This window comes from Oryctolagus cuniculus, chromosome 3 (assembly GCF_051225735.1).
Source record: "Oryctolagus cuniculus isolate XC-2025 breed Fujian yellow rabbit chromosome 3, ASM5122573v1, whole genome shotgun sequence".
NCBI classification, from domain to species: Eukaryota; Metazoa; Chordata; class Mammalia; order Lagomorpha; family Leporidae; genus Oryctolagus; species Oryctolagus cuniculus.
The window spans coordinates 86,338,467-86,363,346 of record NC_142869.1 but is presented as its reverse complement, the minus strand read 5'-3'; the positions used below and the strand labels follow the sequence as shown (position 1 = coordinate 86,363,346).

The following is a 24,880-nucleotide window of genomic DNA, read 5'->3' as shown; positions in this document are numbered from 1 at the left end:
TTAGAACAGCAGGGAGACTTCCTTTACAGTCTGTTCGTAATGACATGTAAGCTTCATTGTGACAGAAACAATTGATTCTTTAGAAGACGCAGGGAAGTATGAGAAAGAAAGACCCTAATAACCCCATGCTTCCAGTCAACCAGTCTTCTCTCTCCACAGGGGTAATGCAAAATTGACTAGAAATATCAGTTCTTCTGTTCCCTGATTTTCTCCCTCCATACTCTGTGTGGCATCCCTTGCTATTTAATTAAATGGCCTTAACTCTGATTTTCACTGGCTGGAGAGAGTCAAGAATCAGAATATCTTCACTGCAAAGTAGGCATTTAGGGTATTTCTAATTCTCAGCTGTCTTGAACAACCACCTTAAGTAGCAAAGAAGGGTCCACATCTTGCTTTGAACTTCTTTGCAGATCATTCAGTTGACTGCAACTGGAATTTGCTCCGGTAAATGTAGGGAATAAAACCATCTAGTTCCACAGTGAAGACTGGGTTTATTGCGGGCATAACTGTCAGGCAATCTTCTTTGGTGATAATTTTAAATAGGTCCTTTGTTTCCTGTAGAAGGATTCCTGTGACATCTACATACAAGGGTCATTTGGGTTTTGCTACTAAAATAATAGCTCCATGAAGATCTGCCTTTAACAGCTTGGCTTGAATCATCAGGGGCTGCCTGTCTGGCTTGAGACCATTGCACAGGTCCTGGACATACTGTTTCCAAAGTTCATGTAGTGGGAGATAAATACTTTACCTCTGCTGCTCTGGTTTAATGTCAAAGAACCACAGGTCCCTCCTCAGCCTGGCAGACAAGCCTTTGGATTTCCTCCTCCTTCTCCTCCTCCTTCTCCTCTTCTTCATCTTCTTCTTCTTCAAGATTTTTCTTTACTTATTTGAGAGGTTGAGTTATAGAGAGAGGGAGAGACAGGGAGAGAGGCCTTTCATCCACAGGTTCGCTCCTCAAATAGCTACAATGGGTCAGAGCCAGACTGATTTGAAGCCAGGAGCCAGCAGCCTCCTCTAAGTCCTCCAAGTTGAGGCAAGGGCCCAAGCACCTGGTCCATCTTCCACTGCCTTCCCATTGTTATAGCAGAGAGCTGGATTAGAAGAGGAGCAGTTGGGACCATTGCACATATGGGATGCTGATGCCACAGGTGTAGGCTTAGCCTACTACACCATAGCGCTGGCCCCCTGGATTTTTTTTTTTTTCTCCTTCTCCTTTGGTTTCTAACAGGTGAAATACTTCAGAACCATGGCCTTGTGCTGCATCTCGTTCTCTAGTGCCTTCTGGCTCATGAAGGTTTCTGTTTCAGGAAGGCTTTCACAAACACCTCAGCCCACTGGGCTCCCAGGTGCCGCACATCAAATCCTGTTTCCTCTTTCTGACATAAGCCATAGTCGATCACACTCTTCACTCTGGGGCCCTTCCAGTGCACTCTGATGGCGTCTCCTTCAGCTGCTGTACACTCTCTCCCTTTCTACATGGTATTTACCAGCTCTTCTTCATTGCAACCACTCTCTTGGAAATCTCCAGTGGAATGGATACTTGCACTCAATCCTGAGTTACCCAAGAGACCTTTAGCCATTCTGAGCAGGTGAGGTGAGATCACATTGTGATTTTGATTTGCATTTCCCTGATGGTAACTGTTGTTGAGCATTTTTTCATGTATTTGTTGGCCATTGTTTTGAGAATTGTCTTTTGAAGTCCTTTGTCCATTTCTCAACTGGATTAGTTGTTTTTTTGTTGTTGTTGTTGTTGTTGAGTTTTTTATGCTGCTGATATATTAGGGATATTAATTCTTTGTTGGATAGGTGGTTTGAAAATATTTTTTCCCATTCTGTTGGATGACTCTTCACTCTGTTGATTATTTCCTTTGCTGTGCAAAAGCTTCTTAGTTTGATATAGTTTGTTTATTTCTGCTTTTGTTGCCCTTGCTTTGGGGGGGTCTTATCCAAGGAGCCATCCCCTACACCAGTGTCTTGGAGTGTTTCCCCTATGTTTTCTTCCAGCAACTGATGAACACCATTATCATCTGAACTCAGAGTGTTTCATACCTTCCTCCCCTAGTTAATATACCACTTGAGCTATATACTATTCTGTCGCTCCCCGTCTTCGTGGAGGAACGACACAGGACCCTGCGCTGTTCTTTTGTCTGCTCGGCCCTCCCCGGGCTTGCTGCTGGTTCTTCCTGGGTTGGCTACCATCCCTTCCACCTCCGTGGAAGGGCGGTTCCCCCTGCCACATTCCCCACTTCCGCGGGGGAGCGGCACACCGCCGGCCGGCTCTCTTGGGGGCTGCACAGGTGTTCCTTCAGATAGATGTTCCCCTTAGATGTTCCTGGTGCATGCCGTCTCTCTTCTCCTTTATAGTTCTCCTCCGCCAATCCCAACTCAGCTGCCCACACGCCGAGTACGCTGCTCTCCTCCAATCAGGAGCAGGATCAGCTCCTGGAGGTCATCACTCAAGTTGGCAAGAGGCAGCTGCGTAGAAGCTGTTTTCTTTTCTCCCAGCGCCATATTGTGGGAGAGCAGATGCATAGAATAAGTCTTAATTCCAGTAACCCAGTCCAGTCCGGGTTGCTCCCCACATATTCTCATCTTCTTTTATGAAATTCTAAGTGGAGGCAGAAACAGATTAAGAAATATCACAAAGATGATACTTATTAAAGAAAGATATTTTATAAGATGATATGTTTGACAAATGTAGCTTGCCCCAAGTTGAGTACCTTAATTACATCATCTTGATTATCTATTCAAAATACTTTTGTTTATTTTGCATAACAATTACATTAAGTAGTATTTAATGGGTTTGGACATAAATAATAAAAGGTCTGAGAGTCAATGGGAATTAAGTATTTTATAAAACTCTTTTATGTTAGTAGACACTTTGTGCCAAATGTTTTTTAAGGATGACTGCATATGAATTGATCCAGAGAATAATTGAGGTTTGGTGATAATTTGGATGATATATAGATTGAAATCTGTCTTGCAGTAGAACAGATGCAAGATTGAGAGAATATTTAAATGGTATGAAGGAACATCTGATATTCATACCCAAGAGATAAAATATTTACAATAAAAGTGATGTATTTTATCTACTTATTAAAATAGCCTTTGTATTATTCTCCCAGATAATTCTGAATTAGCCTTATCAGAATTTCTTCCAAAATCAAACAAAGCTGTATTCTTTTTTTTCTTTTTTAAAAAAATTATTTAGTTATTTGAAATGTAGAGTTACACAGAGGCAGAGACAGAGCGGTCTTCCATCTGCAGATTCACTCCCCAAATGGCAGCAACAGCTAGAGCTGAGCCGATTTGAAGCCAGAAGCCAGGAGCTTCTTCTGGGTCTCCTAATGGGTTTAGTAAGGGCCCAAGCATTTGGGCCATCTTCTAATGCTTTCCCAGGCTATAGCAGAGAGCTGGATTGGAAGTGGAGCAGCTGGGTCTCTAACCTGTGCCCATATGGGATGCGGGCACTGCAGGTTGTAGCTTTACCTGCTACACCAAAGTGCAGTCCCCAAAACAGTATTCTTTTAAATTATGTTGCAAAAAACTTGTATTATTCCCAATTTTTTTCCTCCTCCTTTTCTTCCTCTTCCTCCTGCTCTTCTCCTCTTCATCTCTCTCTGTTTCCTTTTACTGCTTGTTCTTCACACATACTGAAAACACATGGTACAAAATTGTATATTATATATGGAAATAAGGGGAAAGGCTATTAGCATTAACATTTTCTTAAATGATTTCATTGAACACATAAGGAATTGAAACAAAAAAGTGAATCTACTGGATATTTTGAAACAAAATGATCACTATTTGTAGATGTTTTGCACAGCTTCAAACAGGAGGATGTAGATGTGAAGCCAAGCCGTTTTTATAATTGATCTATGGTAAGGGCTTTCCAAGCAAAATGAATTGCAATAAAGAAGGAAATGAGATTTTAGCGATTTTGAGAGTCCGTATGGAGATTGGAAAGATTGTAACAGAGCATATGAGCAAGTATATCAAAGGCACAAGTCTGAAGATAGTGTCAAGACATGTTACTAAGGCTTTTGAGCCATAGTAACTTAATTGAGTCTTACAGAGTAGTAGCTTGATCACAATTCCATTTTAGAAATTCCTTGTTTAAAAAGAAGCAGTATATGGAACAAGTTAATTGACCCTTGTTAAACAGAGGTCAGGGAAAAAACATTTAGCCAGCTAGTACAAAAATGGGGTTGAATGGACAGGTACAGTGGTTAAGATGCTGCTTGGGATGCCTACATCCTATACCAGAGTGCCTGGGCTTGAGTCCTACCTCCATTTCTGAATCCCCCTTCCTGCTAATGGATATCATAGGAGGCAGTAGGTGATGCCTCAAGTACTTGGGTCGCTGCTACCTGTGTGGGAGGCTTGTATTGAGTTCTCAGATCCTGAGCATCTGGGGAAGGTACCAGTGGGTGTAACATTTCTCTATCTGTCATTCTGTTTGTCTGTATCTGTTTTCCAAGTACATAAAAACTTATTCCAGTACAGTTTTTCACTATCATCACTCCACCAAAAATGTACTGATAAAGCAAATTTCAATCTTTATCTTTCTACATGGGGAAGATGTCCAAAATCCAACCATTTTAAAAAATCCTTTCTACTTCAATTCTAGAGTATTTTAGCATATGTTGCCTGTATTTTATTGGTTATTTGATATAAGGATTAGGGGAAAAGATGGAAAATTGAAGTGTATTTGTCACGAAGGTCAATTCAAAGGCATATTACTGAATTGGTTATTGTTATAGAAAAATACCATTTTTTTTTCTAGATACTGTTTAATAATCCATATGAAATTCACCTCAGAATAATCCTTTGGAGGATCTTGACACTGTTGAGTCAAAGGCCTACTCCAAAAGATGTCAGCTCCCTTCTTCATAGTTGCACACATGTGAGCAACAAATGAATTCTACCAATATCCTCACCATGGAGGTCTAACATGAGAATTGAAAGTCCATAGTAAAAGACTGAGGCAAGATGCTGTCAGGTAGTACCTGTATGAAGATAGCAGAAGCTTTTTTTTAAAAAAAATCTGGCTTTTATAGAGATGGCTGCAACAACCAGAAATGAGGCTAAAAAATGACACTTAAAAGGTTTCTGATACATTCAAAAGTAATACCTAAAAGGTATCTGGTACAGTCCGCTCATTAACCCCATGAAGTCCAATTCTTTTCTTCAACTCTCCTTCAAATTGGTGGTTAATTATATTTTCTCAAAAAAACTTAAAGCAATAGGTTTATGAAGCAATCTATAGTTTCTGCAGTTGTAGCTTATGATGTGGTACAATTCACATTTAAGAACTCCTTCTTGTGACTTGGTCTAAAGTTTTCTCACCTTTAGCCAGGTTTTAAGTAGCTTGCCTTGTTTCATTATGTAAGTTTTATACAACAGGACTTGAGTCTTCAATTGACTTGGATTTCTCAGTGATTGCATTCATTGCCCATTTACCATTGTGAGCACAAAATTATCAAGAGATGCTTCAGTGCATTATGAAATTCCAGATGTACTACTCTCTGCCCTTATTTTATGGAAGAAAATCTAGGTTTGATGATATTTGGGGCTAAGTATCCCTTAGTAACTTATTGATTTATCTCCTGTTACATTGGCATGAGTAGTTCCAAATAATCAAGTCTTGGTGACTTTTTGGTGGAAGCCTTACTCGACTGGGAACCAACATCTCTTATCCAGTATCGTCTACAATTTCAGATATCGGAAAAATACAAATTCTTCATGGGCATCACTGGAAGTAATGGTGAGAGAAACAAACTCCACATCTTTGCTTTACATCTTGAGATGCTTTATTCAAGCTATTAGGACACAACAAAAAATACATCATCAGTTAGCTCATTGCATATACTACATCCTAGAACAAAGTTTCCCATCTCATAGAGTGTTCGTACCTAACTGACTAGCCAGTCAAGATTTCAATATGTAGTTCTACTGTTTTTTTTTTTTTTTTTACTAGCCTGCTACTGTATAATGAGAGAGGCAGCCCAGAGGTCCTTTGGTAGTGGACATGTAACAGAAAAAATCTTAAAACTTTTTTGCAGATATCTTTCCTGGTCAGGATAAATTATAGCCTTCTCTAGGTGAAAAAGGATCAAATATAATCAATGTGCTTAACAGTATCTTGATGGTTCCATTGAGAAGTGTTGATACATTGAGGGCACAGTATCACTTTCTGTGCTAGCAGTGAGAGTGACTAGCTATCCTTTGTTAAAAGAGAACCCATGATCTTGGGCTTATGCATAGTGTCGATCCTTGTGATTATAGCCACTTATGCTTGAGATTACTATAACAATATATTATTCATGAGTCTCATCAACAAGATTTCTGAAGGCCTCACCTAATACCTACAATAACATCTGCTTTACATCCTAAACAACCATGGTATTATTGGGATACATTTAAGGATTATACTTCACTGCTATATATCTGGAAGATGAGCAGTAAGGGGGTAAAAATGTAAAGAAGAAAGGAAGAAAGTGAAAAACCAAAGCAAAAGAAAAAACAAATCTTTCAAAAGTAAAGAGAGATGACACAAGTATACTATTTCTTGTTCATGTAAATATATCTATGTGTGGCATCATAAATATATGTGTATATATGTGTATCATAATAAAAAGAAATTATAGAGTTAGTTAGAAATATGTGTTTTGTAGAATTCTATGTTACCTTAAGTGAAAATGGAATGTGGCAAAGTGATGTGTTCAGTATGATTCTGTATCATTGAAAACAAACAATATGTATAAAGAGGGTGTCAAAGAATGTAGAAAAATCTTTCATATTAATTATTCAGATTTTGGGGGAATGATAGCTGCAGGGGAAACAGGAGAGTGATATGTAGCTTTCTCTTTATATGTCTTTTCCCTGTCTTCTTTCTTTGATTATGCAAAAGGAAGGTGTTGTCAAATTTAAATATATATATAAGTTTGGAATAAAGTATATAAAATATTTAGATTGGTTTATTAATTTGACTAAATACTTTGGTTTGCCTTCTTCAAATTCTGAAAGTTGTTTAAAATAAAAGAATTCTTATGAAGTTAAAATACAAAATAGGAATAGCTAATGAAGCAGAATCATCACAACTCATGAATTACTTAAAGCATTTATGTTATCTAAATATAATTAAAATGTCTTATTTCTAACTGAATGATTAAGAGGATCTTCTGTTCGAAAGATCAAAGCAAAAGTGGCTCCAGCTGACAGAGCACTGTGGGATTTGGATGGACTTCTGCAATAATTTCTGAGGCTAGTTCCTACTCTGTAATCTATTTTGTGAATTCTGTAGAGAATAACTGTCCCTGTAGTCACTTGAGAGAAGCAGAGTTCAGGCAATCTCATCCTTGGCTGCCCCAAAGTGGTTAACCCTCTCTCCTTTCTGTGCACCTATTCCAGTTAGCACAAAGACACTTTTCATTACTTCCTGGAAAACTGCAGCTTCAGAATCTTCAGGATTTTCAGATAACCCTAAGATCATCATAAAGGGACTTTGAGGCATCCTACAAAGCTCTCTCACATAAACACTAATTGGATAGAGATGCCAGGCTTTTAAACTTAAGCTCTGTGTGTATTTAAGGCTGACCAAGGTTTAATGTGGAAAAAGAGAAAGTAACCTGCTTCCCTTCACTCATTTCTAATGTGAACTCCAGGAGAGAAATTCTCTAAAGACCAGCTTCTGAAGTTCTGAGGCATTTTTGGTTTGCTCCCTATTTTTGTTCTGACTGGTAATAATGCAGCGAAAAATATCTCTGCAAAATCCCACTGAATCCTTTAAAAAACCAGGAAGGTGAAAATTGAAGACAATATTGATATATACCTACATTAAAAATGGAAAGGATGGGTGAGAGTGTGGAAGGATGGGATAAAGAAAAAAGATAAAGGAGAGAGAGAAAGAGAGAGAGAGAGAGAAAGTTTAACAAAGAAATAGCAGCAGAGAACATAAAATAACCAGACTGAGTTCATATTTATCTCAAATAACTGTGGTCTTTACAATCTGTATTTGTTAGCTGGAGCAATATACTAGATTGACAGTACTGGCTAAAGAAGTTAGAAGGCTTATCTCTTTGGATATTACAGGCAGAGGTGAAGAGAAGTGAGTGAAAATAGAAGAGTTCAGACCTGAGAATATATAAACAAGTACATGATGAAGCTTCTTGATGACTTTAATATTGGAAAACAGGAAAAATGCAGTTTTCTCATGTAATGGACACTCGAAACATGCTAGTGGTCTGCTTCCTTTATGAGGAAGCGAGTTTGTGTCACTCATCTCCTATATAAAATTGTAGGTGGGATTACTGACTTCCTAAAAATCATAGAAAAGTCAGCATGCTGAGAGATTTTCTTGCATTATTTCCACAAAAAATAATAACGTGGAGAGAAAATACTGAATAGTGTAATATCAGACCTGAGAAGACAAACATTTGCAGATTCATATCCCTTATATAATTATAAAAATCAATATAATAATTTTTGAAATATATACTAAATATCAAATTTTTGAATGGGAATATACAGCATAAATATTTCTCATTTTAAAGATTTATATATTTACCTGAGAGGCAGAGTTAAAGACAGAGAGAGGAAGAGACAGAAAGACAGGTCTTTATTTTCTGGTTTACTCCCTAAATTGGCACAATGATTGAAGCTAGGTGGATCTGAAGCCAGGAGCTAGGAGCTTCCTCTAGGTCTTCCACATGGGTGCAGGAGGCCAAGCACTTGGGCCATCATCCACTGCTTTCTCAGGCCATTTTGCCCAATAGTTTTGAGGATGTACAGTCTGAGTCTGAGTGGCCCCACTGGTTCAGCATCTGGTGATGGTTTTCTTGCTGAGTAAATCCTGAGACTGTGCAGAGTATCATACGGCAGGAAGGAGCAAGTGTATGCCTATATTTATGTGATATCTTTGTATAGCCAGCAGGATTTAATTATCAGGGCTCCCTAAGGACCCAATAAAATCCATTCACTTCCTAAGTGACTTATTTAGACACCAAAACTGGATTAAATTTTCACCCTTTCAATACGATTAACATTGAAACTTGGAGACCAAATCTTTAAATGCAGGGGCTTCTGGGGGAGCATTCAACATCCAAACTCACATCTCAACCATAGCAATATTACTATGGATGTTTGTCTTCTTTATCATAGGACATTAAAAGTCTTTAATATTCCTGTCAATCTTATATGCTGGGACTGGTGCTGTGGCATAGTGGGTAAAGCCACCCCCTGCAATGCCAGCATCCCATATGGGTGCTTATTTGAGTCCCAGAGCTACTCTGCTTCCAATCCAGCTCTCTGATATGGCCTGGGAAAGCAGTAAAAGATGGCCTAAGTCCTTGGGCCCCTACACCAACGTGGGAGACCCAGAAGAAGCTCTTGGCTCCTGGCTTCGAATAGGTGCAGCTCCGGCTGCCAGGGCCAATTGGGGAGACAATCAGCAGGTGGAAGACCTTTTTCTCTCTTGCTCTGCCTCTCCTCTCTCTCTGTAACTCTGATTTTCAAATAAATAAATAAATAAATCCTTTAAAAAACATATACTGACAAGTGCTTTATTCAGAAATATTCAATGATGTAAATATTTAGTATAAAATTTACATATTCATGTAAGCAAATTTCCATTAATAAGAAATAGGCAACTTTCCTTTGTATTTTACTGATAAATAGTCACTTATACCTCAGCCTTCCAGAGAACTTACAAAGACACATATGTGAGCTTCAAATGAATTTGTATTTTCCCCCATCACTTTCTTAATGGAATTGGAATCAGAAAACCACACAAGGGCATGAACTGCATCTTTAAAACTTTTTTTATATATCACAGTCAGAAATAGAAACAATTAACCATTACTTACAGTTATATAGCACTCTGTTTAAAATTGATTAAATTGTATGTTACCCAATTCTACTACTAAAAGTACTTATAAATAGCTCCTGCTTTCTCATACACTGCATTGTTACTTCTACATTTCCATTGTCTTTCTCAACCTCCAGTTCCACATTTATCTTGTTTCATTACTGCATCTTTAATTAATATGTATCTAATTCAATCTGAGAAATGATAGACCACTGTCATAAGAATGAATACCAGGATAAGGGCCTTTGAAAAATCACCTGTCCTTTATAAAAGCAATGAGAACAAACTCTGGAAATTAACCAAAGACATAGAGCAACCTAGAGTGAATCTACTCAAGAACAGTGGAAGAATCATAGTAGGAACAGTGAACTTTATGCCACTTTGGGTTGGCCTATCCTCACTTCTACCATATCTCCCCAGACGATAGCTTTGAAAGTGAACAGCCTACAGTTAACAGTGAACATCAGCAACCTGGCAGCGACAGGATGGAGAATAATATATTTGGCTCTTCAAAGTCCATTCCCCAGAAAAATTTCATTATGTGACATATATGGCAGTTTTGTGAATGACCCCAGTCACAAGGCTTGTTTTTGACCTGAATCAGCATTTGATTTTGTGAACAACAGTCCCCCCAATCCTCACCCCAACATATTTCAATAACAAACAGTGGCAATCATGGCTGTGGCAGAGATGAATAGTTGGGACCAACAATAGGCTAGCACGAAACCTTATGCAGAAAACCTTGTGAACAACATGTCTATATTGAGTTTCAAAAGCTTTGAAATGTTTTTAGGAAAATGGAAGCCATATATTTGTGTGGGGCTCTATGCATGCACATGCCCTGACAAGGTTCTGTGCTCCCACCTCCAACTGATCTTCACAAGTACACAGGAATGAAAAGCTAAGGATGATCTGCTAACTGCCTACTTGTATTTTGAAGGAACTCAAAATACCAACATAGACTCTCAGCAGCGACTGGGCGACCTATTGGTCCAAGAAGCAAAGGGAAGTTCTGTCTACTTAATAGCTGAACAGTAAGCTAACTGAGTAAAGACTTTAGTGTCCACATGTGACAACAAATAAAGATTACATAATCATTTAAGAAAACTAACTGAGCAATACAAACACTGTTCATAAATATCTCTCCTTAACCCTGGAAATGTAAAATGTTCACAAGAATGCCCTTGCCCCCGGGGGAAAAAAGCTATCAATGGCAAACATCCCCAAGGAAGATCACATGTTAGATTTACTGCACAAAGACTTAAGTGCATTATTTTAAATCTGTCTAAGAACTTAAGGAAACCACATCTGAAGATGGGAAGGAAAATATAAGGTTGATGTCTCACGAAACAGAATATAGAGACAGAAAATGTGAACTCTGTGAATTCTGTTATGAAATTACAGTTACTGAAATAAAAATTACACTGGGAGAGGCTCAATAGTAGGTTATCCTAGGCAGAAGTAGTAATCTGCCTATTTGAAGATAGATCAACTGAAATAATCCAAGATGAGGATGAAAATAAATAAATATGAATTTATATTCAGACATGTGGGAGATGAAGCTTGTCTATATGTGGATATTGGAAATCATAGAGAAACACAGAGATAGAGGGGGAGAGAAGAGGAGAAACAGAAGTAAAAGTAGTATTTGAAGAAATAATGCATGAAATTTCCAAATTTCAGGATTAAATTTCAAATTTAGTCTCTACACATAAGAAGCTTAACAAATACCAAGTTGAAAACTCAAAGTAATCCATATATAGACAAAGTATAATCAACACGTTGAAAGAAAAAAGAATCAATCATTAGCAAGTTATCCTTAATAAGCATAGTAACTGACTTAAAAATAATAAGATACATTGTGGTGCAGTGTGCTAAGCTGCTGTTCACAATACCTGCATTTTATATTGGAGTGCCAGTTTGAGTCCCAGCTACTTCACTTCCTATCCAACTTCCTACTAATATGCCAGAGAAGATAGCCAATGACAGCCCACAAGATTGGGCCCTTGTTATCCACGTTGGAGACCAATGTAGTGTTCCTGGCTTCTGGATGTGGCAGCCATTTAGGAAGTGAACCATTGAATAGAAGTTCTCTCTTTCTTTCTCTTCTCTTTCTGTCTGTCTCCTCTCTGTTACTCTTTCAACTAAATAAGTAACTCTTTAAAGAGAAATCATAAAATTGAGATGGGTATAATACAATATACTCAAGGTACTAAATGGAAAAGATTACCAACCATGAATACTATATCCAACAACGTTATCTTTAAAAATTAAGGAGAATGAAAACATTCCAAGACAAATCTGAGACAATCAATTAGTAGACATAGTCTAAAAGCAGATGTAGTCTAATAGAAAATAAAGAGATCTTTTTAGATTGAAAAGAAAAGACAATAGATGGTAATGAATCAATGTGGAGAAATAAAGGCCACCAATAGCTAAAGTTTAATACATAAACAAATAACATAAGTATAATATATTTTTGAATACTGTGTAATATAATAATACATTTCATTTATAGGCATGTAATGTACAAAGATGCAATGTATGTGCCAATAAAAGCACAAATTGGGTAAGAGTTTTATAGAAACAAAGTTTCTACACATAATTGAAGTTAATAGTAATGTAAAATATGTCATTATAAATTAAGATGTTAATTATAATTCTAGAAAATTCACTGGGAATAAAACTCAAAAATAGTATGGTAAGTAAATGATGAGATAATAACTGACACATTTGAAAAATTCTATTTAGCACAAACTAAGGAAGTGATTTGTAATAAGAAAACAAAATAGAAATAAGAAATATGACAACAAACAGGAGGGTAGAGATTTTTCCTTATCTTCATTTTTTTTATTTTTTAAATATTTATTTTATTTATTTGAAAGACAGAGCTACAGAGAGAGGTGGAGACAGAGAGAGAGGTCTTCCATCCGCTGGTTCACTACCCAGATGGCTGCAACGGCCGGAGCAGCACCAATTTGAAGCCAGAAGCCAGGCTTCTCCCGGGTCTCCCACATGAGTGCAGGGGCCAAAGGACTTGGGCCATATTTTTACTGCTATCCCAGACCATAGCAGAGAGCTGGATTAGAAGAGGAGCTGCTGGGACTAGAACCAGCGCCCACATGGGATGCCAGCTCTTGAGGCCAGGGCTTCAACCTGCTGCGTCACAGCACTGGCCCCTTTCCTAGTCTTTAATGACATTAAATGTAAGTCAATTTATCAAAAGGCAGAGATTATCAGAATGAGTTTTTTTCAAATTTTTTTCCCTTTAAAAATTTTTATTAATAATTTATAGGTAAAGTTCCAAGAAGACAACCAACCACATTTCCCTCGGTCCCGAGCTCGTCCCCAGTCCCCCATCTCCTCCTTTCTCTTCAAAATGTTTTGCAAAGACATAATTTTAACCACTAGGTCAAATGCCAGTCAGCAAAGACAGAATTTTAATTCATTCTATATTCAAAGGCTTACTTCACCACTAATCATAATATTCAATAAGTAAAAAGTAGGAAAACTACAGTTCCACAGGAGAATAAACAAGGACTAAAATGACAATAATTTCCTAATATGACCATTTCATTCCTATACATTTTTGGTATTTTATATTAACTGCTACATATCAGAGAAACCATGTTTGTTGTTTTGAAATTGGCTTATTTCACTAAGCAAAATAGTTTCCAGTTGCCTCCATTCTATAGCAAAAAGCAGGATTTCATTTTTTATGACTAAGTAGTAGTATAAGGTATATATATATATATACACACACACACAATATTATCTTTATACAGTCATCAGTTGATGGAAATCCCGTTTGATTCCATAACTTGACTATTGTGAACTGAACTGTAATAAACCTGGAGGTAGAAATAATTCTTTAATACGCTCATTTCATTTCCTTTGGTTAAATTCTCAGGAATGGGATTGCTAGGTCACATGGTAGATCTATTTTCAGACCTCTGAGGAATATGTATATACTGTCTTCCATAATACTTGTATTCATTTATGTTCACCCAAACAATGGATTAAGGTTTCTTTTCCCTCATATTCTCTCCAGCATTTATTGTTGATTTTTGTAGGATTGTCATTCTAACTGAGGTAAGGTAAAAGCTCATTGTGGTTTTTATTTGCATTTCTCTGACGGCTAGTATATCAAGCATTTTTTCATGTGTCTGTTGACCATTGGTATTTCCTCCTTGGAAAATATCCTGCTCATGTTCTTCGCCCATTTATTAACTGGATTGCTCGTTAAGTGTTATTGAGCTTCTTGTGCTCTCTATAGATTCTGTATATTAATCCTTTACCTGTTGCATAGTTTACAAGTGTTTTTTTCTGATTCTGTTGGTTGTCTTTTCACTTTGTTGAGTGCTTCTTTTGCAGTGCAGAAGCTTCATAGCTTGATGTCTATTTGTCCCATTTGTCTATTTTTGCTTTGATTGCCTGTGCTATTGGGGTCTTTTCTAAGAAGACTTTGCCAATACCAATGTCTTGCAGAGTTTCCTTGATATTTTCCTCTCTAGTAATTTGAGGGTATAAGGTCATGGATTTAAATGTTGGCCCATTTTAAATTGATTTTTGTTTAAGTTATAAGGCAGCAGTCTTGATCCATACTTCTGCATGCAAAGATCCAATTTTCACCATTTGTTGAAAAGACTGTCATTTCTCCAGGAGTTGATTTCAGCTCATCTGTCAAAGATTAGTTGGTTGTACATGTGTACAACTTCAGAGGTTTCTATTCTGTTCCACTGATTTATATGTTTTCTTTTGTGCTAGTACCAGATTTTTTTTATTATAACTGCCCTGTATTATTTCTTGACTACAGTTACATTTTTGTCGTTTAAGATCGTATTAGCTCTTCAGGTTCTCTTGTGTTTCCAGATAAATTTCAGCATCATTTTTTCTAGATCTCAGTGGAATGGCATTGGTATTTTGATTGGGATCACATTGAATCTGTAAATTGCTTTTGGTAGCATGGACATTTTGATACTAATCTTGCCAACCCATAAACATGGAGATTTTTAAATTTGTTGTGTCTTCATTTTTAAATTTCTTTCTTTAATGTTTTGTAATCTTCATTGTAGAGGTCTTTCATATTCTTGGTAAAATTTGTCCCAAAGTATTTAAATTTTTGTAGCTATTATGAATGAGACTGATCTTACAAGCTCTTTCTCACTCATGGGATCATTTGTTTGTACAAAAGATATTGCTTTTTGTATATTGATTTTTTTTATCCTGAAACTTTACAAAATTGTTCTATGAGTTCCAATAGTCTCTTAGTGGAGTCTCTTGGTTCACTATATTTAGAATCATGCCATCTGCAGACAGGATAATTTGACTTCCTCCTTTCCAATCTGTATCCCTTCGGTTTCTTTTCTTGTCTAATGGCTCTTGCTCAAACTTCCAGAACTATATTGAATAGTAGTGGTGAAAGTGGGCGTCCTTGTCTGGTTCTGATCTTATTGGAAATATTTCCAACTTTTCCCCATTCATTAAGTTGCTGGCTGATTGCCTTGATTGTGTGAAGGAATGTTATTTCTATACCCAATTTGCTTAAAGTTTACATCAAGAACGGATGTTGTATTTTATCAAATGTTTTCTCTGCATCCATTGAGATAACCCTATGGATTTTATTCTTCAATTTGTTAATGTGACTATCACATTTATTATTTGTGTGTGGTGAATGTTACTTGCATACCAGGGATAAATCTCAGTTGATGCAAGTGAATAATCTTTCCAATGTATTGTTGGATTCAATTAGCTAATATTTGGTTGAGGATTTTTGCATCTATATCCATGAGGGATCTTGGTCTACAGTTCTATTTCTCTGATGTATCTTTTTCTGGTTTGGGAATTAAGGTGATGCTGGCCTCATAGAAAGAATTTGAGAGGATTCCCTCATTTTCAGTTGTTTTGAATAGTTTGAGAATAATTGGAACTAGTTCTTCTTTAAAAGTTTGGTAGAATTCAGCAGTGAATCCATCTGGTCCTGGTATTTTCTTTGTTGGGAGGATCTTTGTTACTGCATGGTATCTGCTTGATTATTGGTCTATTTAGGTTTTCTGTATCCTCATGTCTCAATTTTCATAGATTGTGTCTGTCCATAAATCTATTTCTTGTAGACTTTCCAATTTGTTGGCATATAGTTGTTTGTAGTAATTCCTGATGATTCTTTTCTTCTCATCCGTTGTTATATCCCCTTTTCATTCTGATTTTGTTGATTTGTTTCTTCTTCTTCTTTTCTTCTTCTTCTTTTTTTTCTCCTTCTTCTTTTTGGTTAATTGGGTCAATCGTGTAAACTTTTGTTTATTTCTTCAAAAAAAAGCTCTTCATTTTGCTGATCTTCTGTATCATTTTTTGTTTCAATTTTTTATTTCTTCTCCAATCTTAATTGTTTATTTCTTCCTACTAATTCTGCATTTGGTTTTTGTTGTATTTTTGGTCCTTGAGATGCATTGATAGATTATTTGATGCCTTTCCAAATTCTAGATATAGGCATATATTGGCTAGAAAATTTCCTCGACAGTGCTTTTGCTGTATCCCCTAAGTTTTGATATGTTGTGTTGTCATCTTCATTCATTTCCAAAGCAAACAGTAGGAATATTTATGGAAAAATAGTAGGACCAAGTTGTTATTTATCATTTGTAACCTTGAAAGTAATTGGCTTAAATTCTCCAACTAAAAGATATAGACTGGCTGAATGGATTAAAAGACAAGACTGAATTATGTTATACCTACAAAAAATACACCTCACCAACAAAGATACACACAGACTGAAATTGAAAGGATAGAAAAAGATGTTCCATGATAACAGAAAGCAAAACATGAGCAGGTATAGCTGTCTTAATACCAGACAAATGGACTTTAACACAGAAATTTTTAAAAAGGTAAAAGAGAAAAAGAATGGTCTTATATAATGATTAAGGGATCAGTTCAACAGGAACATATGACTATCATGTACCAATGCTAGGGAACCTAGCTATTTAAAACAAATGTTAACTGGTAAAAAGGGAGACATAGATTCCAATACAATGATAATGGAGCACTTAAATACTATACTTTCATCAATGGACAGATCAACTAGAAAATCAACAACGATACAACAGAGCTAATCAACAGGCTGAACCAAATGGACCTAATTGATATCTACAGAACATTTCATCCCACAGTTGCAGAATACACTTTCTTTTCATCAACCCATGAAACTTTCTTTAGGACAGGTCATATGCTATGCCATAAAGCAAGTCTCAGTAAATTCAAAAACACTGAAATCATACCATGTATCTTTTCTTACCAGAATTGGTTTTTAAAACTTTGTCCAACTAAATACTTTCAACAAGAGATATACATTAGAGCAAAGAAGGAAATATTTAAAAGTAGAAAGAATGGGAAAATATACTACGTAAACAATAGCAAAAAGGCAGCAAGAGTAGCAATACTAATCTAAGATAAGAGATTTTACTAGACACAAATAAGAACATTTGATAAGGATTGAAGTGTTAATCCATCTATAACAATTTTAATTATATATGTATATACATATACACCTTCCAACAGAGCCCTGAAATCCATGAAACAAAAGCTGAATAATAAAACACCTTTCAAACAAATGTAGATTAGACATATTTCTCAATTGTGCATAAAATGTAATGCTTAATAGAAAGTTTGTATAAGACAAGTAAAATTAATTTAAATCACACAAAATTATTTCTGACCCACTAAAAATGAAATTAGAAATAAAAAATACAGTGCAGACATTCATATATATTTAAAAATTAAATAAAATACTCTGAAATATAAATGGATAAAAGAAAAATCACAAAAGACATTAGAAATTAAAGTAAAAGAAAATTCAAAAAAAAAACACAAAAAGCAAAAAAGCAAAAATGCAAAAGAAAATTCAAAAAGCAATACATACCAAATTTATGACACAAGTGATATTACTTAAAAGAAATTTTAACTGGAAACCCTATCATGAAAAATCTCAAAATAACCTAAATTTCCATGTTAAAAAAGCTAGAAAGTGTGAAATAAATCCAAACTAGTAAAAAGGAAGGAAATGATAAAAATTAGATAAAACACAGTGTGACAAAAAATTTTGTCTAGAGTCAACCAAGAAAAAAGAAGTAAGACTTTTTCCAAAAATCAATAATGAATTTTTAAAGATTACTACCAAGATATAGAGAAATTTAAAGATTATAAGGGAATTCTATCTAAAATTTTATGCAAAAATTATACAATATAAAAATTTGCAGTTTTTGAAATATAAAATTTGTCAACTGACCTAAGAAGTATAAAAAATGTAGTCAATAGGCATGTAATATACACAACAATAAAATATATTGAAACAATAATCAAAATTTTCCAGATATTAAATTCCAGGAGCTTCACTAGCAAACTCTACCAAATATTTAAACAATAATAGCAATTCTTCCTTTGAGGCCAATAATACTCAAATCCTAAAGCCAGACAAAGACAACATATGATAAGAAAAATGTAAACTGGTAGTTAGTCTGTATAATAACTATATAGAAAATACTCAACAAAATCCTACCCAACTTTACCCAGAATATTTAAAGGCATAAGTACCATGACTGAGCAAGTTTTATCTCAAAAATTCAATGATAATTCAAAATGTGAAAAACAATAAAAATTTTGTTTACCAAACTAGCAGAACACAGCTACATATCAATGGTTGCCTAAAATACATTTGACAAAATAGAATGTATTTTCATCATAAATCACTCAGCAAACTAAAAATAGATAGGGACTCCATAAATATGATCTAAAGCATCTGTGAAAAATCTATACCTAACATCATATTTAACATCAAAAGACTGAAAATTTTCCATGTGGTATAAGTCACATGACAAGGATGGATGCTCTTGCCACTTCCATTAAGCATTGCTAGTGAAAAGTAAGAAAAAATCGCTATTAATTGGTTTTATGTACATTAATTAACTAATTAATTAAGAACATGTATAGATAATCTTTAGGAATACATGAGTACACACACACATAACACAAATACTTGAGTGAATCCAGTAAGGAAGCAGAAAACAAGATTAACATAAGAAAGCAGTTGTGTCCTTAGCAAGACCAATTAAAAATGAAATTAAGGAAACAATTCTATTTACAATAGCATGAAAAAGAGTAAAATTCTTTAAGTGAAAGTAGAAAAGAAGTGCAAGACTGGTACACTGAAAACTGCAAGACATTGCTGAGGGAAGTTTAAAAAGGGTTAAATAAATGAAAACAAATGTAATGCTTATGGATTGGCAAAATTAATAGTGTTAATATGGCAATACTCATCAAACTAGTCTACAAATTCACTGTAATCTCTGTCAATTTCCCAATTGGCATTTTTGCTGAAACAGAGTTGATTCCAAAATTGCTAGGGAAATTCATGTGATCCAGAATAATTAAAAAATCCTTAAGAGAAGTACAAAGGTGTAGTATTTATATTTTTCAATTTTAAAACTCTGCACAGGGTCAGACATTTAGCCTAGCAGTTAAAATGCCAATTAGGCCACAGGTGATCCATCCTGGAATACCTAGATTCCATCCCTAGCTCTGGTTTGTGATTCAAGATTCCAGATATGTGAACCCAGGGAGGCAACAGTAATTATTTGAGTAGCTGGGTACCTGAAACCCTCTTGGGGGACCAACATTGAGTTCCTAGCTCCTGGCATTGTCCCCCAGCAGTTTTAGGCATTTCAGAGTAAACCAGCCAATACTAGCAACCAGCCAATGACAGAATAAGAGCCCTCTTTCTCTTTCTCTCTCTCCCACACACTCAAAAAAAAAAAAAAAAAAAAAAAAAAACTCAATATAACACTACAAAATAAAAACAGTGTTGTACTAGTGTATGAATCAATACATAGATCAATTGATTGGATTTGAGAATTCGTAAAGAAATCCATTATTTTGGTCAATTTATTTTCAGCAAAGGTGACAAGACAATTCAGTTGAGAAAGAATAATCTTTTCAACTAATGGTGCTGGGACAACTTGAACTCCACATAACAAGGAATAAAGTTAGATGAATATCTTTAGTTACATACAAAAACTAACTCAGGGTGGTCATTGGAGACCAGTCCGTTAAGCTGCTGGTTGGAATGCATACATTTCTTGTAAGAATGCTATTATGTTCCTGATACTCATCTTCTGATCCAGTTCCCTGCTAATGCACCCTGGGAGGCAGCAGATGGTGGGAGTATAGCTCAGTTTCTTAGGCCCCTGCCACAATGTGGGAGACCTGATCAAAATCCCTAACCCCTGGATTTAGCCCGACCTAGACCTGGTTGTTGTAAACATGTGGGGAGTTAATCAGCTTATGGAAGATTCTCTCTCTCTCTCTTTCTCTCTCTCTCCCCCCTCCCCCTGTCTCCCTCTCACTCTTCCTCTCCTTCTCTCCCTCTCTTCCTCTCTCTCTTTCTCTGTCTCCCTCCTCCTACCCTGTTTCTCACCCTCTCATGTAAATGAAAATATACAGACATTTTAAAAATTTAACTCAAAATTGATCAAAAATCAAAATGTAAAAACTAACTTAAAGCTAAAATTCTTTGAAGAATAATTAAAGATAAATCTTAGTGATTTTGTATTAGCTTATAATTTCTTAGATATGACCCTAATGCCACAGCAACAAAAGAAAATAAATAAGTTGGAGTTTATCAAAGTTATAACTTTATTTACCAAAGAATTGTCAGCTATACAAGAGAGGCCACAGAAAAAAGCGAAAATATTTCCAAGTCATATCTTCAGGATTTGTACTCAGAAAACTTGTCTATAACAAATTCTTACTAGTTGGTTATAAAGTACAAATAACCTAAATAAAAAATTGATGAATGATATGAATAATCACTTCTCTAAGGAAGTTAGACATATAAACAGAAAGCACATGAAAAGATGCTCCACACTATTAATCATTATAGAGATGAGATTGAAAACCATGATGGGATTTACTTTTCATCCCCTTAACATAGTTAAAATTAAAAAAGAAATAGACCATACCATTTGTGGCCAATATGAAAAGAAATTGAAGCCCTTCTATATTTCTGTTAGGATTGTCAAATGTCATAGACCCTTCAGAAAAAAAAAGGAATTTCCTCAAAAATTTAAAAATAACATTATTACATGATTCAGCAATTCAACTCCTAAAATATATTCCAAAGAGATCTGAAAATAAATATCCAGCAAAATCTGCCAAATGAATGATCAAAGCAGTGGGATTCTTAACAGCAGAAAAGTAGGATTAGCACAAATATCCACCTATTGCTTGATAAATAACAAAATATAGTATATTCATACAACACGATATTATGTACAAAAAAGAAATGACTGTTCCATGCTATATACAACTTGCATAAATCTTGAACTATTAATGGTTTATTAGATGTAGAACCATTTGATGGAGAAATATTGATGGAGGATGTAGGACAACTAACTAGGGGGCTGTTATAAGACTAATATATAAGGAATAATAAGTGTTTTATAAGGACTTAGGACTTGATAAGGATGGATATTCTTTGGGTAAAATTAATAAGTCATGACAATATAGTAAGAGGAAGAGAAAAGTAAACTACAATGCTTAAATTACTCTGAGAAGAGAATTGTTATCATGGAACAAGATAATCAGCACATGTACCTGTTGAATTGTGGTGAGACAGAACATATATTCTGGGCCATATTGAGTTCATCAGTAGTAGTGTACACAGGTAGATGTCAGGTCCAGAACTTGGATGGTAACTTTGACAATGCTGTGATTTATTGTAAATAATGGTTTTAGGCATCACACAATTTCCTCATTTCCTTCTTGAAAAACTGACTGCTTTTTCCTCAACCTTTTTTTCTTTCTACAACTTCAGGAAACATTGACAAAATATCCTTGTCAATAAGCAATAATATACTTGCCTTACAATGGAGAATTTCTGTATCCACTGTTGTGCTCCAAAATTCATCTCTCAGTGTTGACTAGATTTAGATAACTATATTAGATCTGTCTCTCAGTGACATTGTACTATATTTAAGAAACTATTTGATTTACCTAGGTATATCCTTTTCATCACAAGGTTGACACTAAGATATACAACAAAGAATGCATATTTTATGACCATTTTTGTTAAAAGTCCAATTCACATTTTTATAATATATTAACTTGTTCCTTATCTCAGAAGCTTGAAAAACTTCATTGATTCCTGTTTTTCACTGGAATCAGTTCATTACTTAAATCCTAATCTGAAAAAAAAGAAAGGCAGAAAATTAAAATGATTATACATACAACATTATTTCAATTTTGACAATATTGTATATGCATATTGTGTATTTAGAAAGATATACAAAGAAAATATTAAAATCAATCACCTCTGAGCCATAAGATTAAGTATGATTTCAAATTTATTCCTTATCCTTTGTAGTATTGTTCAAATTATCTATAATGAACATGTATTACTTTTATAATCTGAAAAAAGACAAATTTAGAGAAAGTAAAAGGGTTATTCATCACATAATACATTTGTAGAATAGAATTCACTTGGACTTAAAGGCTTACAAAATTCCTCCCCCAAAGACACAGCCTTGAAGGAAATGTATCAGTGCCAACACAGCAACCCCAGATTTCCGTGTAGATTGGCACCATTGTATGGTAGCATTACCCTCAACGACCTGCTTGGTCTCTAGTGGCAACTATTGAATTTTAACTGAGGCCACTCTTGTTCATTCTCCTGCCTCCTAGACTAAGTCACTTGGTCGGGCACAGCTTAATTCTTGACTATGGATTTCGTGAACTCCTCTTATAAAATGGTACAATTACTGCAGGTCATGAACATCAAATGCCACTAACACGTCCAGCTGTGACCACGGAATAGCCTCCCAACAGAAGTACTACAACATGGTAATAATAACATCCCAGCTGTAGCCACAATCACCGAAATCACTGACAGTGTCAGTAATGTACAAAACCCCATGGAAACTCAACTGTACTTGCCAAAAGGCATTCATCAATTTCACTGCCTTTTATCTACCATTTAAAATGGTCTGGTTTTAGTGTTTGGATTTTAAAATAAATGACTGGGGTAAATAGGCCCTGGCTGAATTGCTCACTATCTGCTTTGAATTGCTTCTCTAAATGCTGGGGACGTGAGGTTCAGCCTTAACCACTCAAGTACATTCTGTAACCGCTACATGTTAGGTGATGGGGTGTGAGCAAAGAGAGTTGAGTATCCAGAGAGGTGAAATTCACTAAGCGCCTTTATAGCTTAAGTTCATTTAAAACATGGCAAAGGACATGGTAAGAATATATGAGACAGGAATGCTTTGATTTCTTAGAAGCCATTCAGCTTTTAGGAAGATCTAAGGGAGTGGAAATATAGGAAGGGCAAAGAGAAAAAGCCTTTAACTGATGCTAGAAAGCATAAACTGTGACTGTCGCTACATCTCACTATAATGTTTTCCTGTGAGGAAATAGAACAATTGCTTGAAATTTTTGAGAAAATTTAAATTACTGCTGCTGCTGAAGATAGGAAAAACTAAAGCAGAAATCACAACAGGACTGTTAGTGGTCTGAAAATTATTGAATAGCATATGCATTTAACTTGTCATTATTATCATAATTTAATAATACCTAAATCTTGTCTAATTATTTAACTCTTTCAAATATATTATTACAATCAATTCTTAATAACAATTCCATTAAGCTTTATTATTCCCATGTATTAGATATAATAATACTGATTTCAATGATATGTCCAAAATCACATGGTACAATGAAAGTCTTCCAAGGTTTCATGTTAAAATTTAATCCCTACAGGAAGGTATTAAGGGGATAGAACCTAATCTGATTATTGTGTTTAAAGGTAGGGCCCTTGGCAAGTGATTAGGATTAGATAAAGTCATGATGATTGAGCCTCCCTGATTGAATTCCTGATTGACTATTATTGGCTTTATAAGCAGAGTGGGAGAAATCAGAATAGACACACATTTGTGCTCCCTGTCTCCTGTATTGAGAGGCCCTGCACAACTTGAGGAGTCTGCCAGCAAGAAGGGCCATTACCAGCTGAGGCTCCAGAGAGATGGCACCTCTAGAACTGTGTCCCTTGTTTATAAAAGTTTCTGTCTCAGGGCCGGTGCCATGGCACACTAGGTTAATCCTACGCCTAAGGCACCAGCATCCCTTATGGGCGCCGGTTCTAGTCCTGGTTACTCCTCTTCCAGTCCAGCTCTCTGCTACGGCCTGAGAAAGCAGTGGAGGATGGCCCAGGTGCTTGGGCCCCTGCAGCTGCATGGGAGACCAGGAAGAGGCTCCTGGCTCCTGGCTTCAGATAGGCGCAGCTCTGTCCTTTGCGGCCATTTGGGGAGTGAACCAATGGGAGGAAGACCTTTCTCTCTGTCTCTCTCTGTCTGTAATTCTACCTCTCAAGTAAATAAATAAAATCTTTATTAAAAAAAGTTTCTGTCTCAGGTATTCCATTACAGTTATGGAAGACTGATGCATTTGACTAGTTAGAAAGCAAAATAAGCATGAGAACGTTGGTACTGTATGACATCAGCTTTTCTAATCCACAAAATCTTCTGTCCTTGACTATTTGCATATTGTTGTAGGTAAAACTTAGAAAACTAAAAGTTTGTGGTTTATAATATCATATTTTAAGACGTGAATGCCTTCAAATGATTTTCTCTTCTCTGGGTAGATAAGAGTAATGTTGAATTAAGAAAGACAAATCTCCTGAGTCAGACAAAGAGCCTTCTTTCATGAAGTAAGTAAAAAATAAGAAATATGGAAGAAAAATGTAGTGAATATATAGTTTGAGCATTGTATTCTTTTAACTCATTCTTTCTATAAAAATTCACTGAGCAGTTTAAATGATAACCATTGTACTGATATTGAAAATTTAGTGGGGGATAAGATAAGTTTTGTCATAGCCTTGGCTTCACAGTTTAGAAGAGATAAAAACAAAACAACCAAATAAACATATGAAAAATATTTTTCAAAATGTAACAAGTGCCATGATGGAAAGTAGTTGCT

At 35.6% G+C, this 24,880-nt stretch overlaps 1 pseudogene; it reads right to left on the bottom strand.

Annotated features, from left to right (window-relative positions):
- Positions 1-363: 363 nt before the first annotated feature.
- On the bottom strand, positions 364-4,894 carry LOC100354526 (ribonuclease P protein subunit p29 pseudogene; annotated as a pseudogene).
- Between the last annotated feature and the right edge of the window lie 19,986 nt (positions 4,895-24,880).